The 18,296-nt window shown below is 44.7% G+C and overlaps 1 protein-coding gene across 2 annotated transcripts in view; it reads right to left on the reverse strand.

Moving 5' to 3' along the window:
• The window catches only part of LOC126473551 (tubulin polymerization-promoting protein homolog), a 429,312-nt gene extending 412,219 nt beyond the window's left edge, over positions 1 to 17,093 (reverse strand). The window contains exon 1 of one of the 2 annotated variants that reach the window (XM_050100682.1): positions 16,956 to 17,085. The gene's annotated coding sequence lies outside the window, so the exon portion shown is untranslated. Of the gene's footprint in view, positions 1 to 16,955 lie in introns of both variants that reach the window. The other variant, XM_050100681.1, reaches the window with a different exon arrangement.
• Positions 17,094 to 18,296: the final 1,203 nt, after the last annotated feature.

The raw sequence follows: 18,296 nt of genomic DNA on the forward strand, positions 1-18,296 counted from the left end.
GGACGCTTCTGTCATTGCTCTCCTTACGTTCATTTCCCTTCTTTCAGATTTTGTTCATCAGCTAGGTTTTGACTTCTCTTGAATCTGTGATGAAGCTCTCTTTGATTACGTAGCAGTTTACGAACGAGGCTACTCAATCACAGTGCATCTTTCCCACCACTTCAGACCTTGCTCGGAATCTACTTGTGTAAGGCATGTAGAACGATGCTTTTGGATTTTTTTCCACTTGAACTCCACAAGAATACCGCTTCATTAAAAGAAAAAGCAATACTTCCTTCAGTATAGCGTTTGGTACAAAATCTATGAATGTGAACCATGTAAAAAAAATTACGCACCCCTCTGTGTCATATCATTTGCAAAAAAATTCGTTTCGATATCTTGAACCTTTCACGAAATGAAAAGGTTGTTATGCGAATTCTTACGCGACTCGTCCCGTCTAGCATGGCGTACAAATTAAAAGGCCGAAGAAAAATTTCTGTACTTTACCAGGCGAGAACACTACCGTAAATCAGAGCAGGCGATAGGTCGTGCTAGAAGCCGAGAGACTATTCTTGGCTATCGCTCCAGTCTGTAATGAGAGGCGGTGACAGCGCACGCCCGCTCTTGCCGCAGAGCGTTTTCGGGGTCTCTTCCGCTCCAGTTCCATACTAAAAGTGTCTGAAAATACACACCTCCGTGCAGCAGGTCGTTGCAGCACAACATTTCACCGAAGAGCTGCAACGCCAGCATTAACGAGCGGTCTATCACTATAATCATATTTTAAAGAGCTCGTGAGTGCCGCTAAAGAGGCACGCTTTCTTCAGTATCTCGTCTGATACAAGAAGAAAGGATATTAACCATGTAACAAAACTAAACGCCCGTATGAGTACCATAACTAGCCCAGTTCCTCTTTTTAATACCTCCTTGAATCGTTCAGGAACGTATGTTGCTCGGTTGCAGGTGTTCGATCAACCGAATGGCTTGAGAAAACCCAGGGAGAAGCCACACAAAGCAAGGATTTACGTTAAAATAACTAAGTCCTTTACCGGTAATGATTTTCTTAATCTTTAATAAACCCTCACTTGTCTCACTGAAATCTAATCACAAGTACAGGGGAAAAATTCATAACTATAACAGCCCGCGAAACATTCACCAAAGTCAAACAATATGCCACCGAGGTAGTAATCTGTCACTCGCGTGAACTTCTGTCTATTCTACACTGCCGGAAAAAATAGTACATCTAGAAAGACGACGTCGATTTTGGTCCGATGACGTAAACTCAAGAGCGAGCAGTGCTTTTTGGTGGGGGAAGCGGCCTTTCCCAGAAGAACCCTGCCACTGGCCTACAGGGGCACCCAAAATCAGTTGCCCGTTACCTGCCTAGCGCTGTAGATCTGTGTGCAGTGATACACGTCGTTGTGTTCGTGGGATCTTAGTTGCCAGTGTCAGACAGTTAATTTTGTGTACTTACTGATATACTTCGGTATGCGGAAGTGATGGATAATCGCCCTGCATTGCAAGAAAAGGTGCAGAATATGAAGAAGTGGAGGTATTTGCGGAGTAACGAGCGTTCAGTCGTCTCTAATGTTACATCATGTGTTAAAGAAGCGGCACATAAAAAAACTGTTGGCTAATATTACCAGTCCCAGTCAGATGGCTGCAATTTACGCAAACGTCAGCCTCGCCACAATAGGACGCATAAGGAAGAAACACGAAAATAAACCGCGTGGTTTGCTGCAACCACCACGAAGGAAAACTGATAATTTTGGGAGGAAACTCTTCGTTATAGGCAGTTTCGGTCACTCGGTCATTCGACAATCGATGGAGGACTTTCACATAAACCAAAAAATAATGACGACATTATGGACATTACTTACCGCCGTAAAAAAAAAATCTGTTTTCTTTGGCTGAAAGATGTTTTACGTAAGACACAGCGTAAAATGGGATTTACCTGGAAATTTCTAGCTTTTAATAGAAACATAAAGTAAGAACAAGGCTTAAATCCTAGAGATTGATTGCACCATACGGGGTTCGTTTTACGAATAGCAGTAGAGGGTACATACATTCACATGAACAGGCATTCGGTTCTGTATTTGTAGCAGAATCCTGACTTCCGTTCCTGCGTTAATATTAGTTACTCTATAATGTTGTGTTTCGGAAGAAGCTATCGTCTTTTGGATTCATTATGGTCTTAACGCATTTGTCTAAAAATAAACGCTGCCAGGACGTACCTGTACACGGCGTCGACAAAGATTTAAAACGCGCTCCGCGGCAGGACCGGTACTAAGTTGTGCAACAGCCTGTAGAAGCGCCTCGTGACGTAGCTGCGTAGGCAGAGTGGGGACTCGCTCGCTCGCTCTTCAGTTTACCGACAGATATATGCCGCCTGGAGGACAGTAGATGTGCTGATAATGGTTTCAGCGCCATCCGCCAACAGTTAACGTAGTGGTATAGCTACCAGAGCGCCATCGTTTCTACTCTTTAATACGGAATGCTCACAACCAGAAGGCTCGGTGTGGCGCAAATATGTGAAGCGAGCAGGCAACCAGGTCACGGAGGCGCTCTCGTGCTTCCTACAGCCGACTGAGCGAATTTGAAAGGGGCCAATTGTCGCCTTTCCAGTGGCGGGATGGTCGTTTCGGAGAAGTTCCACACAAGTTGGACGTGCTGCATCAGTTGTGCAATGATGCTGGTACCAGTGGTCACGTGAACATTCTTGCACCCGTAGACGAGGTTCTGGACGTCCAAGCAGTACTGACGCCTTCCAGATAGTCGTATTGTAAGGGCAGCAGTGGCAGATCGTACAGCTACCACAGCACAGACAAGAGGGCTTGTGAGTCCGGACGAATCAACACGATTTGTTGCGAACCGGTTATCAGCAGCGGGACTACGTGCCCGCGCACCTTCAGCCCGTCTTCACTCAAGCTACAGCATCTGCGTACATGGCTCGACTGGCATCGTCAGAGGTAACTTGAAACATGGAATGGTCTTCAGAGATGAAAGCATATTCCCCCTGCACACAAGTGACGGTCGTTTGCGTGTACGACGTACACTTGGTGAGCGCTGTCTCGTAGAGTTCATTCGTCGAAGACACACAGGCCCCATCCCATGACTTACAGTGTGGGGTGTGATAAGTTACAACTATCGTTCACCTTTGATGTTTCTTGAGGGACAGTAACCAGCGCTCAGTACCTGTAGAATGTTGTTAGACCCGTTATTTTGCCCTTGTTTCAACAGGAAGGTGATGTGTTGCTCCAACAGGATAATGCTTGCCCACACACTGCCCGTGAAACTCAGTGTGCTCTGTAAAACGTGCAGCAACTTCTCTGGCCAGCACGATCTACAGACTTGCCTCCAGTCGGCCACGTGTGGGAAATGATGGGACGAGAGGTGATTCGTGCGACACATCAATCAAGAACTCTTTCTCGTGAACTGGTCGAGCAGGTGTGGCATAACTTATTCCATGACAGTATTTCTGTACTATCGACTGGATGCCAGATCCTGCATTGCAGCCCATGAAGGTTACACAACGTACTAATGTGGGTATTTCAGCACGGGTCGATACCTGGTAAGTCAAAATCGCTTGTGCTATCGATCCGCAAATATAATAATTTCAAGTACTTCATACGCTCTGTTACAACAATAAATCTTGGGTGACCTGGAAACCTCTAAAAGAGTGTACAATTTTTTCCGACAGTGTATATCAAGAATGTTTCTAATTAAGCTTGAGTTCAAATTACGATAACACTTCGTAGCCATTCAACAGAAGAGGTCACTCAAATCGAAACTATTAATCACTTCCAGCAGTATTCAAAATCAACATCACTAAATTTCCAGGTAACGAATACATCATTGCGCGACTAAAGATCCCTAACTAACGTCAGTTTCAATACACCATTGGAGAAGAAATTCCCAATAGGCACTGCACACATTTGTACATGGCCAAATGCATCTTAGCACTGTCTTTCTTAATACAAATACAAAATGGTTCAAATGGCTCTGAGCACTATGCGACTTAACTTCTGAGGTCATCAGTCGCCTAGAACGTAGAACTAATTAAACCTAACTAACCTAAGGACATCACACACATCCATGCCCGAGGCAGGATTCGAACCTGCGACCGTAGCGGTCACGCGGTTCCAGACTGAAGCGCCTTTAACCGCACGGCCACACCGGCCGGCACGTCTTTCTTAATATTTGATGTAAGTTAAATATTGGGCCGTGCGATTATGTGGTCCTTGACGCCTGCTACATTCTGCCGGCCGGTGTGGCCGAGCGGCTCTAGGCGCTACAGTCTGGAACCGGGCGACCGCTACGGTCGCAGGTTCGAATCCTTCCTCGGGCATGGGTGTGTGTGATGTCCTTAGGATAGTTAGGTTTAAGTAGTTCTAAGTTCTAGGAGACTGATGACCTCAGATGTTAAGTCCCATAATGCACAGAGCCATTTGAACCATTTGCCACATTCTCGCCCTACCGTCGGCTATCAGCTGCTGATAACCGGATGCTCAATCAACCGATCGTTATTCTGACAGCGGGTGATGTGATATATAATACATCGTGCTTCCTGCGACGTATTTCTGAAAACTATTAAACACAGAATTTCCCCCACTATGGACCATGGCTGCACTCTTAGCTGGCTCGGTATTAAATATCATCTTCAAGCGACCATGTCGCGGGGATGCCTCGCATAATAAATTAATGTGGTTTCGATAACACTACCCAACAACCATTTTGCATATGGCGTGTGATATATCAACGTATATCTGTTCGGTGAGTAAAACCCGAATCTTCCTTTCAAATGTCATAGCACGTAAGATTTCAAGGCTTTCTTTTTGCTGTGCGGGCCTTCATTCATTTCAAAGAAAAGTTTTGTAATTTGAGTGAAGCAAAGCTGATAGAAGGTATTTCTGCTGGACCATTAATAAAAACTGATGAAAGATCCACCATTTAGTACCAAACTTACAAATATCGAATTAGGTGCTTGATTCTCTTCCAACTGTGTTGTTGGTGAGAGGGGGGAGCGGTTGAGGGTCTGTTTTGGCAACAGAAGAGATGATAACTATATTGTCATTAAGAATGGTATGTTACATAGCTGTAAGAAGATGAGGTGCAGAATGTCGCTTAAAGTTCACTTTTTACATTCACACCTCGATTTCTTCCCGGAAAATCTGGGAGCCGTAAACAATGAGCTTTCACCAGCACATCCGTACAATCGTTCAAATGTCTCCAAACACTATGGGACTTAACATTTGAGGTCATCAGTCCCCTAGAACTTAGAATTACTTAACTAACCTAAGGACATCATACACATCCATGCCCGAGGCAGGATTCGAACCTGCAACCGTAGCAGCAGTGCGGCTCCGGACTGAAGCGCCTAGAACCGCTCGGCCACAGCAGCCGGCCATTCGTACAATGAAGAACTATAATGAAGGCCACTGAAACCCTTCGATGACGGGCGTCTGATGCTGTGGTCTTGCTACGGAGTGTGATGAAACGGAAAACAACAAAAGAGCATCGTTGTTGCACTTTTCGAATACGCAAGATGATTAAACTTGAATTAATTTAGACCTCCTGTTGGCATGTCCATATAAACATATTAAATAATACTGAGTTCTAAAGTTCTAAATATGTATTTCCTGCTTGTTCTGTTAATGGTCCGCGGCTTGTGGTCGTGCGGTAGCGTTCTCGCTTCCCGCGCCCGGGTTCCCGGGTTCGATTCCCGGCGGGGTCAGGGATTTTCTCTGCCTCGTGATGACTGGGTGTTGTGTGATGTCCTTAGGTTAGTTAGGTTTAAGTAGTTCTAAGTTCTAGGGGACTGATGACCATAGCTGTTAAGTCCCATAGTGCTCAGAGCCATTTGAACCGTTTGAGCCATCTGTTAATGTTCGCTAGAACTGTTCTGGTTCTATTGTGTATCTAGCAGCGGTGACGTGATAGAGAAAAAGTGATTTTACTAGTGAATTCAGCATCCCCAAATTACATTGAACCATTAATTTACGAACCAGATGCTGAAAAAAAGTGTAAGTTTGTTTGTAATCGGACCGTTCCATCGTACCTTGCAGCTTAACGCTTGTGTGCGCATGCAGTACGCAGTTTATGCGTGACATGTTTTCTCTAGATATTGAACAGTCTATTTACGAAGATTGTCCAGAAAATTCCCCGGAACGCCAGAAGATGGAGTGGCATAGTTTGTGACCGGAAGTAACGAGCGCAGGACGTGCAAACCGTGCCTGTTGTGTGGTTGGCAGTTCCAGGCAATTGGCCGCTACAACTCCTTCTCCTAACATCTGAATGACAGTCCTCTACCAAAGCGTCCAAACACACGTAATGTATAGCCCAACGCAATGAACAGCAGCTCTGCCTAGTGCACGGAGGACATGCCAGGAGCAAGCAGCTAGGTGCAGGCTATTTCCCGGAGGTCGCTGTTAACGCCTCGTCAATAACGACCTTGTGAAGCAGCGGCCGCAGTGATTTTCCGGTTGTGAAGACTGCAGCTGCCTAATCAGAATGACAAGTACGAGGCGCACAGTACAAGCGGTGTACTGATCCGTAGCACCGCTCACCCACACACGGCTCAATACTCAATACATTTTCTTCCGGGAACTGTGTTACCTCCTATCCATTAGTACTGACATGTCACCCAGCGATTTTCTTATTTTATTATACCTGAAGAAATTCCTGTCCCGGCAATATTCTGTTAGGGACAAATAGTTCCAGATTGTTTTCACAAATTGGTTCCTATCCCGGACGGCAGACTTCTATGACACAGGGCTTCAAAAGTTAATTCTGTATTATGATAAGTATCTCAGTTCCGGATTACATGTATTGATGTGAAGATCAGTAACTGTTGCAGCCCGGTTAGTGAATGTTTCCTGCAGGCTACGGTTTCTTTTTGCTGGTGGTCCGAGGAATATACAAGTTCATCTACATACATTCTCCGGAAGCCATTGTATGGGACTTGGTGGAGGGTATCCCTTTCCAGTTCCGCTCGCAAAACCCATTCGCTTGTATGCCTCTGTACTAGCCCTAATCTGCTCTATTTTTTCCGTTCACAGCTTGTGATCTAGTAGCCAGCGGTGCTGCCTCTGGATCACGGAGTCCTGGGTTCGATTCCCGTCCGGGTTGAGGATTTTCTCTGCCCGAGGACTGGATGTTTGTATTGTCTTCATCATTTCATCATGATAATTCGTGACAGTGGCTAGATTGGACTGTGTAAAACATTGGGACTTTGTACGGGCGCTGATGACTGCGTAGTTGAACGCCCCACAAACCAAACATCATCATAATCTATTTTTACTTACGTTGGAGGCAGCAGAACCGTTTAGCAATCTGTCGAAAACGCTGGTTCTCTAAACTTTATCAATAGGTTTTCGCAGTAAGATTGTCTTCTTGCCTCCAAGGATTCCCTTCTAAGCTGACCTAGCATATCCGTAACACTGACGGAATCGAGTAGTAGTAAATCTAGCAGCACACTTCTGAATTGCTTCGATGTCTTCCTTTAATCAAACCTGTTAGGGATCACAGATATTGAGCAGTATTTGAGGAAGGATCCCACAAGTGTTGAGTACGCTCGCACCTTCGTAGATGCGTAATGTCGTACCAGAAATCACCCATACACATTAGTCGCCATTCGCCATCCCTGCAACTGACCTCATGTGCTCGTTGCATTTCCAATCGTGTCGGGCCTGGTGGTTTAGTGGTTAAGCGCTTGCTAGGAAACCGAGAGGTCTTGGGGTCGAACTCCGGTAGAACGACAGAAATTTTCAGTTTGCCTTTAACCGATCATTCACCTTTCAACCATTTGAGTAGTCACCAGGAACGACACGCGGATCGGATTCTAAGTTAAACTGTAGGTAGCCCTTACCAGGCTGGATAATACAGTAGACTGGGGTCGTGAAAGTCCAAGTCGCAATGAGCGTCCACTGGAAAGACTTACACCGGGTCGTTGAACCACACGACGTTATTATGATGTCATTTCGCCGCGTGACTGAGTCAAGTAGAATACAGTTATTACTGTATTCGAACACTGTGTTTTTCCTTCGCATCCGCATTAACTTACAGTTATCCATGTTTAAAGCAAGCTGACCTTCATCGCACGAAATTAAATTCTATATCTTCAGCCATTCAACGACGAAAACTTCCTCTGCACAACGACACGATCTGCGCATATTCTCAGACTGCTGCTCACCGTATCCGACAGAACGTTTATGTACACGGTGAACAGGAGAGCTCATTTCGTGTCTGTCATAAACACTCTCCCTCCAGGAGAACCTACTGGATTGCATTCTATTGCTGAAAAAATATGTGAGCCGGCCACGCTTTAGAGAAGTTACTTCGTACGCTCCGATCTTCTTTAAGACTGCACAGCAGTGCTTCCGAAACGTTGTGTCGCAGGGCCTGAGGAGTCTCCGCTGGACTTTAAGGACAGCGCAAAAATATTCCAGTATCGAACACCGGCTGCAAAACCAGTGGATACACAGAGGTCAACTAGAAATCTAGCGACTTACGTTCGCGATCCGTTGTAAGGCTTTTGACGTGTAGCTATTACCAACTAACGGATAGTTGGTGAATATTGTATTGTAAAGTAAACTCCTTCACTGAATGTAAGTTTATTAAAATTTTGTGTGAGAATGTGTGTGACGAATACACGCCTTTGTTATGCTATTACCACTCACGATTTCTAGAGAGTCGCACAAGAAATGTACTCTCTTTCCGAAGAAGAAAAACAAGAGTGTCAAAGACTTCACGTATGCGGATGTCGTGGTTAATCTAGTATACTTACGCAATATCTTTGAGAAGTTCGATGAGTTGAATCTTTCGCGGCAAGAACTAACCATTCAAGACTTAAAATAAATCATGCTCAAACTTGTTGAAATACACGGCTCTTTTTCAGTTAAGGACCGCTGGTGGAGAACGCAAAGGAGAAAAAAAGAATTACTGTGGAAAAATATTAATGAAGGTTTGGAAAATCTACAATTCCTTCGAATGAGTTTCTCGACTGCTGGACATTGTCCTCTGTAGTCTTTGTCGACGGCCTTCCTTCCGGAACACCGTCACCCATGTTATCTTTGGCATTTTCCCTGGTTACGTCAGTTTAAAATCTCCAGTCAAACTGATTTCTCATTGAGTATAACAGTTGTTTCTTAAGATCACATATAGGACTGATTTGAAACATACTTTCAAACACTTAATAGAGAGAAAGTCACTTGCATTCTTGGCCTGTTCACAGCCATAGTTTTATCTTTATCTTCAAATGGCTCTCAGTACTATGTGACTTAACATCTGAGGCCATCAGTCCCCTATAACTCAAAACTACTTAAACCAAACTAACCGAAGGACATCACACACATCCAAGCCAGAGGCAGAATTCGAACCTGCAGCCGTAGCGACCGCGCGGTTCCAGTCTGAAGCGCCTAGAACCGCTCGGCCACAGCAGCCGGCCATAGTTTCATCTGAATTTACTGTTAGAGAAGAGGAAAATGTTATCGATCTCTGTTGCAACAGTACACTGAAGTCAAAAACTGGGACATGGAACTTCATAATTGTTGGATATCAGTAAAAGATGAATATGGACTACTCAGTGGTAAAGCTTAACGAATATAAGTCCGTTTGCTACATCGTATAGTACGTAAAAAGCTGCGTTTTTCGTGGTCGCTGTAGTGAAACGTAACTATTGTATAAAAACTATCATGAGTCATGATGTGGAGATAGCACTATGCTGTCTCACCCCGAATCTGAGATTTCATTACTAATATTAAAGACAGATTTGTCGAATAAAATGTCTGTTAATTAAAATATATATTTCACTTATTATTACGTTTCAAAGCTAATGTAACTGTATCAACTGCATACTTCAGCTGCATCAGATTAGGGCGGCCAAGAATTCACTTCGCGAGCTGTGCCCTGGAACGAGTGCCATAGCAAGCAGCTTCGGTGCACATTTCCCCCACTGTCACACAACGCTGCCTGAGCGAGAGGTGGAGGAAGAGGGAGAGAATGTGAACACGCCGCATTTAAATGGCAGGGCACTCGCACTGCATCCGACTTGGTTTTGTATTTCGCAGCAACATAGATCACAAATAAAACAGATCTTCAGCATTATTTAATTCTTATTGGCGCACTTTGGCATATGGACAGACACAGACAATTTCAGAGATTTTCGTACTCAGGTTGCCACGTCATCGCGACTTATTTAGTTTCATAAACGGAAAAAGGTCTGACACACAATTACGTCGATTGAAATATTGTAGCACTTTTGCAACCTCATTATGGAGACATGGAAACTCTACCTGAGAAAAACAACGTAGATGTCCTGGACTGTTTTAGCGTGAAGCATTTATCATTCAAACAAGAATTACTTTGCAGATCAGTCAGTTACATCTGCATATGCACAGGGTCGCTTTCAACTGAAACAGCAGACGGTCTCGAAAACAGCTCGAAAATAGATAGATGTAATATTGGCAGTGTCCTCAAAACTACTCGGAAACCATCGTTGTAATGTTTTCAAGGTCACAACGAATTCTTCAAATCTTGTGTTTTCTTTAATGGCAGTGAGCTTAGGGAACTGGACTGTCTTTTCAGAATGAGCCCTTTCTATAACGCTATTTTCTTTTTAAATGCATCCCCAATCAAATCAGAAAGAAGTTATTTCACACTTTGCAATGTTTTGCAATGTCTTACTGTGGGCAGTGTCTTACTGTGGGCAGCGTCCAGTCAAATCCACTTAAAATGCGAGGTCTGTAATCCATTCCTAATGACCTAATGTTCGTTCCAGCACTCTTTTTTCCTTCGTCCGGACATTCCCTTGACTTAAGCAATGTCCTTTGCAATAAAATATAAAATCTCCATACTCTTTGTTCAACTCCATCGCAAACTGGTGCAAATGAGAGTGCAACTTCAGAAATTTTACTATTCATATCACCAATTTCTTCACGTGGTGCACGCCTGCAAATTTATTGCGAAGTGCTACTTGATGTACAGAACGATGAATCGTGTTTGTCAATCGTAATTTTATGCGTGGTATTGTAATATATTTTCATAACAATAACATATCTGGAGTACCCGTCGCTTATATATATACATATAGACTTCTCATCTCTCTCTTCTGTCATTGCCAATCATTTTTAGAGTCTTGTGACAACAGACCGCAAGACTGCAAACAGCCCCTGGACCTGTGAATGCCCTTCGTGTTACGAACAAACAGCGAAGGGTAAACAGCACTGACACAACGGTTCTGCCGAAGTGAAGAGAGTCGTTCTGACCGAATAACGCCACACCGCAATACTATATGAAATGTCGCGTTTGCCACGCTGTACCAAGTACTTTCGGGAAGGAACAAGCAAAGCCGAGATAGGCCGAGCCTCGGCCAGGGTGGAAATTGAGACACCGCGGCCGGCCCTGTGTTAGACGGACTAATGCCTATAGTTACGGTACCGCAGAACAAATTCTGGGATATTAGAGGCGCTAGCAACTAAAGAAGTTTGTGAACCACTAGTCTACGGACTTACTGGTAGGTTGAAACGTTGCGCCGAAACTACATGTATGTCAACATCTACTGTATACTCTGAAGCTACTTTACGCAGGGTGATGGAGAGTACTTCTGTAATCTCTATGTTCCCCTGCCCCTTCCCTGTTTCTCTGCCTCGTGATGACTGAGTGTTGTGTGATGTCCTTAGGTTAGTTAAGTTTAAGTAGTTCTAAGTTCTAGGGGACTGATGTCCATAGATGTTAAGTCCCATAGTGCTCAGAGCCATTTGAACCAACCTTGTCTCGCAGTTACACAGGGTCAGCCATTGTTAATCGGATTTGGCATGTTAATGGTTAAAGGGTGGCCGGATGCCCTTCCTTCCGCCACCCCATACCTCCCAGGATGGAATTAGTGTACCGCAACTGTCTGCGTCAAGTGTAATCCATGGAATAGTGCGAAAATGTTCAGATGTCTGCGAGCCGTGTAAATGAGGCGGAACTTGGGGACCAGCCCGGTATTCACCTAGCGGGATGTGGAAAACCGCCTAAAAGCCACATCCAGGCTGGCCGGCACATCGGCCTTCGTCGTTAATCCGCCGGGCGGATTCGATCCGGGATGGCGCGCCTACCCGAGTCCAGGAAGCAGTGCATTAGCGCTCTCGGCTACCCTGGCGGGTCTTTCAGTTGTTAATATATGGGATATAGGAAATATAATGTTAGGTGCTGGAAATTTGATGCTTTTTCTGCGCGTGTGCGTAGTTTCCAACAATGCCGACTAACTGCAGAGCTGCAGTGAAAATTAAAGTGGCCTATGCGCAAGACTGAATTCTTGGTTGCGGAGAAGAGACCGTTGTGAGCATCCATAAAAATATGAGTGCAGTGTATGGTAATGACGCAGCTGATAGGAGTGGTGTTGGGAGATGGCTAAGGATACAGGATGGTTATGATCACACTTTCGCTACCTGATAGCTCCTCCATGAGAAACGAGTGATAATAGGACATTCAAACATTTGTAAGAACTTGAGGTAGAAAAATAAGGAATAAACCATTGAAAGAAACACATTATAACTTCCATACAAGAGGGTGACAGTTGATTATGTTTACGTTCCAGGTTACAAGCGTTGTTCAGTGTGATGACCATATGAATCCACGGCCGCCTGGCACCCCACCAGAGATTTCTCTACAGCTGCCCGAAACAACGGGCACAACTCGTGTACTGATGAAGATCACACATTGCGTCCAGTATTCCCAGCCGTGGCAACAGTAACTTCTTCAAAAATTTGTGGAGCAATTGGCCATCGACCTCTCCCGGTAGCAATTCCCAAATCGCCAGTTAAATCGAACTTCCGAATCATATCCTTCATCCCCAGCGCGGAAAGAGACCTCTCCGTATTTCTTTAACGTGTCGATACTCGCGAAGAACAGCAGTACTGTTGCTGTTATTTTGATAAAACATATTTACGAGTAAAGCCCCTATAACCTCGTCCAAGTCCATATAGACTGTCTTCAACTGTAATGCACACTGATGCTTATGATTGAATCCTGTACGAGTACCGGCACCTGATGGAACGTTATGACAGCAACGTTACCAACAACACAAATCCTGCAGCGCACGGTTTAAACATCGTTCCTATAAAGTTGGCCACCCGTTCGGAAGACAGTTTTCCGTCTACACCAGCTCAATTAGCGAAAGTTTAATTACAACCACTCTGTGTTTCAGGCGTCGTTGGCAGCGCAGAATCTGAGCTCCGTGATCTGTCACGTTCGGTACGTCCTGTCAAAACATAGATCCCATGCAATTGTTCGTGTAGACCGGCGCACCACAGCTAGCAATCGGCGAGAATTGGAAGCGCGGGTGCAGTGACTGAGACTCTTGGATATTTAAGAGGGATTGTATGAATTCTCACAAGATTTAAAGAAAAGCCTTATCGTGTGGAATGTTGGCGCAGTTTATACCGGGGTGCCTCACTTTGAGCCGAAACAAAATTTAGTCACTGGACTGGCATCACCCGCAATCACCAAAAAATAAATTCAGGGCAGCTCCCTCTGCTCGCAAAATCATGATGATTATCTTTTCGGATACTGATGACGTCATATATGAGAAGTCAAATGAAAATATATGGTTCCAGAGACATTTCCAAGTCTCAAACATCTATGATTTATATATGCAGACTAAAGCGATGAATGAAAATTACACCAAGGACGGCATTCGAACCCGGATCTCCAGCTCAGGAGGCAGATGCACTAACCACTACGCCACTGTAGCACAGTGGGTTTGCATAACTGCCCGGACTACCCTAGCACGCCTCCCTCTTCAATCGAAACTCCCATTCACGACTCAGCCGATAAGGTATTCATCCTAAGCTCGAACATCATTGCACAGGCTCTCCAACTCTATTGGAATAGCACCTCAGCGTCGAATGAAATAGGAGATCCTCGTTTGAATCCCGGCCTTGATACAGATTTTCATTCACCGCTTTAGTCTGGATATATGCATCATATGTGAGAAGACTCTGAAGTAACTCAAGAGTTTTCGACGTGTTACTTCCGACAACAATCCAAAAGAAATCTTGTTCCAACGCGACAGTGCACGTCCCCATGTAAGTCTCAGAACCCGAGGACACATCGCCAAATTGGGTAGGACGTTATTGCCTGACCCGCCCTCTAGCCCAGACTTGGCGCCCTTGGACTTCCGCCCGTTTGGACCACTTGTGAATTCTCTAGGGAGGGCATACATTGAAGATAACGACAGCATAATTCGTTCATTGAAAATCTGGCTACTAGCACGGGACAAGTGCTTTTGCGAAAAGGGAATACACACTGTTACACAGCACTGACGGCAGGGCCATATAACGAAATGATGACTAAGTTGAAAAATAGCAAGTGTAAAAGAAATGTTGACTGATATTTTCATCAAATTCTAACTTTTAAGAATGAATATGTTCAGGGGAAGAAATGTTGGGCATTATTTACTGAATGATCCTCATATTTGAGATGAAGTAAAATGTTATCAGATTCCAAAATTTCGACAGTAAACTTCTCCGTCATGCACAGGTCCTCACTTGTACCGTCTGTCTCTGGAATTCGTTGAGCATCTCCGAAGAGTTAGCGCGCTTACTAAACTCTGCAGTGGCGAAATGCGCCGTTCTTCATTGGGCCTTCTCCATCTCTTTAATTAACTTCGTGGGGGTTCCAGACTGCTGAGTAATACTCAAAAATCTTTGGAACGAGTGTTTTGTAAACCACTTCTTTCACGGATGAACAACATTTGCTTGAGATTCTGCCAGCTAATTTCAGCCTGTCGTATGCTTTTCTTACACATACATGGGGCGTTCAAGAAGTAATACAACACTATTTTTCTCGATCGATTACGATTGAAAAAATGCGGAGTTCGTTGTGGTACATCTCTGAATATTCCCACTTCACGCCCTTTAGTTTTATGAAGTTCTACATCTACTACATCTACATTTATACTCCGCAAGCCACCCAACGGTGTGTGGCGGAGGGAACTTTACGTGCCACTGTCATTACCTCCCTTTCCTGTTCCAGTCGCGTATGGTTCGCGGGAAGAACGACTGTCTGAAAGCCTCCGTGCGCGCTCTAATCTCTCTAATTTTACATTCATGATCTTCTCGGGAGGTATAAGTAGGGGGAAGCAATATATTCGATACCTCATCCAGAAACGCACCCTCTCGAAACCTGGCGAGCAAGCTACACCGCGATGCAGAGCGCCTCTCTTGCAGAGTCTGCCACTTGAGTTTATTAAACATCTCCGTAACGCTATCACGGTTACCAAATAACCCTGTGACGAACGCGCCGCTCTTCTTTGGATCTTCTCTATCTCCTCCGTCAAACCGATCTGGTACGGAGCCCACACTGATGAGCAATACTCAAGTATAGGCCGAACGAGTGTTTTGTAAGCCACCTCCTTTGTTGATGGACTACATTTTCTAAGCACTCTCCCAATGAATCTCAACCTGGTACCCGCCTTACCAACAATTAATTTTATATGATCATTCCACTTCAAATCGTTCCACACAAATACTCCCAGATATTTTACAGAAGTAACTGCTACCAGTGTTTGTTCCGCTATCATATAATCATACAATAAAGGATCCTTCTTTCTATGTATTCGCAATACATTACATTTGTCTATGTTAAGGGTCAGTTGCCACTCCCTGCACCAAGTGCCTATCCGCTGCAGATCTTCCTGCATTTCGCTACAATTTTCTAATGCTGCAACTTCTCTGTATACTACAGCATCATCCGCGAAAAGCCGCATGGAACTTCCGACACTATCTACTAGGTCAATTATATATATTGTGAAAAGCAATGGTCCCATAACACTCCCCTGTGGCACGCCAGAGGTTACTTTAACGTCTGTAGACGTCTCTCCATTGATAACAACATGTTGTGTTCTGTTTGCTAAAAACTCTTCAATCCAGCCACACAGCTGGTCTGATATTCCGTAGGCTCTTACTTTGTTCATCAGGCGACAGTGCGGAACTGTATCGAACGCCTTCCGGAAGTCAAGAAAAATAGCATCTACCTGGGAGCCTGTATCTAATATTTTCTGGGTCTCATGAACAAATAAAGCGAGTTCCGATAGGTAGCGGCGCTATACGTCGCCTTTAAAATGGCATCTGTAACGGAGGTGCGTTCCAACCAGAGAGTTGTCATTGCGTTTCTTTTGACGGAAAACCGGAGCATCGCAGTTATTCGTAGACGCTTGCAGAGTGTCTATGGAGACATGGAAGCGAACAAAAGCACGCTGAGTCGTTGTGCGAGGCGTGTGTCATGATCTTAACGAGATCGCGCAGGCCTGTCCGATCTCCTGCGTGCCGACCGGCCGCACACAGCTGTGACTTCTGCAGTGCTACCCTCAGGATATTAGAGAAAAGATTTCAGCGTGTTCGTCGCCACAAAAATGCAAACGAACTTCTCCGTGACGACGCAAGGCCTCATACAAGTCTGCGCTCCCGAGAGTAGCTCACAAAACTTCGTTGGACTGTTCTTCCTCATTCACCCCACAGCCCGTATCGCGCACCTTCCGACTTCTGTTTGGTCTAATGAAGGATGCACTGCGCGGGAAGTAGTACGTGAATGATTGGGAGGTTATGGTCGCAGCAAGACGTTGTTTCCGACGTCGACCAGTAGAGTGGAACCATGCTGGCATACAGGCCCGTGTAGTAAGGTGGTGTAAGGGCGTCGCACTGAACGGAGATTATTTTGAAAAATAGGAGTTTGTAAAGTGGGGAATAATACGGTGTAATGGGCTCTGGAATTAAACGAACTTGCTTTCAGAAAAAAATGTGTTACTTATTTAGCGCCCCTCGTAGTTTTATTTGCTCACTGCAGTTTAGCTCGCTCCGGACCATTGCAGCAGTTACTGTTTCCAGAGATTTGTCGGCAGTAGTGTGATCGAACCTGTAGTGGCTCCCTTGGCCTATTTATGCGAAGTATTTGGAACTCGGCAGCACGCCGATGCACTGTGGTAGAGTTGGGCCTACCTGCAGGGCTGCGGGAATCGGCTGAGAGAGTGTGGAGCGCGGATCGATGCGTGTGCTGCGTGCGAAGCGGCGCGGCTGCGTGCGCGGCGCGAATCGTCTCGTCCAAGCGCTGGGCCGGCACTGCACCAGGAGTAGCCGCCGGACTGACCTGCGCGGCTGGGCGTCGCCTGGTGGCGGAGGCGGCGTGCGGCAGCGCGCACGCGCACCATGCCTGCCTGCACGGCTGCTCGCGAAAAAATAGTAGCCTGCCAGAGGTCGTTGCGAGTCCTCAGAGAACGTGCGTTTGTTTATTTACCGTAACAGAACGTTCTCAGTGCACGTGGAAACGATGTGTCGTTGTTGTGGTCTCCAGTCCAAGGACTTGGCTGATAAACGCTACTCCATCATTTACAAAAATCATCATCATTTCAGTCTGCTTGGTGCATCCATCCCTTGGTCTGCCACTACAGTTTCACCTCCAACTCTCCCCTCCATTACTAAACTAACGATTGCTTCGTACCTCAGGATGTGTCGTAGCAACCGACTTCTTCTTTTAGTTATGCTGCACCATAAATTTTTCCCCAGTTTTATTCTGTACTTGCTAGACTTACAAAACTACTGTAGACTGCCATAGACTGTCGTAAGAAATCATAGACAGCGGTATTTTCTTAGTTGCCTTGGTTAGTTAAGATCGTAACCGCATTACGTATATGTTAGGTGTGTTGCATACCTATCAAGCGTTACCTCATTTCGATAGTCTTATTTCTGTATGTGATCAGTCTCTTACTATGTTCCCCTAGAAACAGGCAGCGGTGAACAGTTTAGAAAATGAGCGAGGATATAGAAAGAGTCGCATAACCTACGGAACATTTTTGTTCTGCATAGTTATCCTCCCGTCCATTACTTAAAAATAAACAGTAGTTGTAGCAAAATTGAAATTGTCAATGTTTAATTGAAGTTTTATTCTAAAATTGTTGATTTGTAACGTGAAATGGAGGGATGTTGTAGTAAAAATAAAAAGCAATACAGATATATCGAATGTAAACGCAGTTTCCTCAAAAAAATGTAAAATTACAAAACTGCAAAACAAAAACATCGAATATCACTTCAATACTTCATCGAGCTTTTATAAAATCTGTTTCTGTTATTCATAAACAAGTTTCTCATTTATCAACGATAACAAGAAATTCTCGCCCTTGGTCATGACGAAGAATGTTCTATTGAGTACAAAATAAGAACAATAGTTATATAGATTATTTTACCTTTTTTGCATATAAACTGTACCTACATCAAAAATAATTGCTTCAGTTACATAAAAGCCTGAAAGTTACACAATAAACTAATTTTTATGAGCTATTAAAT

The sequence above is a fragment of the Schistocerca serialis genome, chromosome 4, assembly GCF_023864345.2.
Source record: "Schistocerca serialis cubense isolate TAMUIC-IGC-003099 chromosome 4, iqSchSeri2.2, whole genome shotgun sequence".
NCBI lineage: Eukaryota > Metazoa > Arthropoda > Insecta > Orthoptera > Acrididae > Schistocerca > Schistocerca serialis.